A 411-nucleotide genomic window follows, 5' to 3' on the forward strand; every position below is an offset into this window, starting at 1 on the left:
CTCGACGTGTTGGTGGGTAGAGGCAGTAAGCACTGCGGTGTACCTAATCAACCGCTCTCCTAATACATCGCACCCAAACAGCACCTCATATATGCTGGGATTTATGATGAAGCCTCGTATGGATCATCTTAGGGTATTTGGGTCTCATGGATATGCTCACATTGATCAAGTGAAGAGAACAAAGCTCGAACCCAAAAGCTTTAAGTGCATGTTCCTGGGCTATGCCGAAGACACCAAGGGATATCGAGCTTACGATTTGGAGAGAAACAAGATATCAGTATCACGGTCGGTGAAGCTGGTTGAGCGTGAAGTGGGCGGCATTTATGAGACGCACCCGCCCAAACAAATAAAAATGATTCACGTAACCAAGAACAACGATGAAAGTGCAGTGTCCAGACCGACAAAACACCA

Source organism: Plasmopara halstedii, assembly GCF_900000015.1.
Source record: "Plasmopara halstedii genome assembly, contig: Scaffold_525, whole genome shotgun sequence".
In the NCBI taxonomy this organism is placed as follows: domain Eukaryota; phylum Oomycota; class Peronosporomycetes; order Peronosporales; family Peronosporaceae; genus Plasmopara; species Plasmopara halstedii.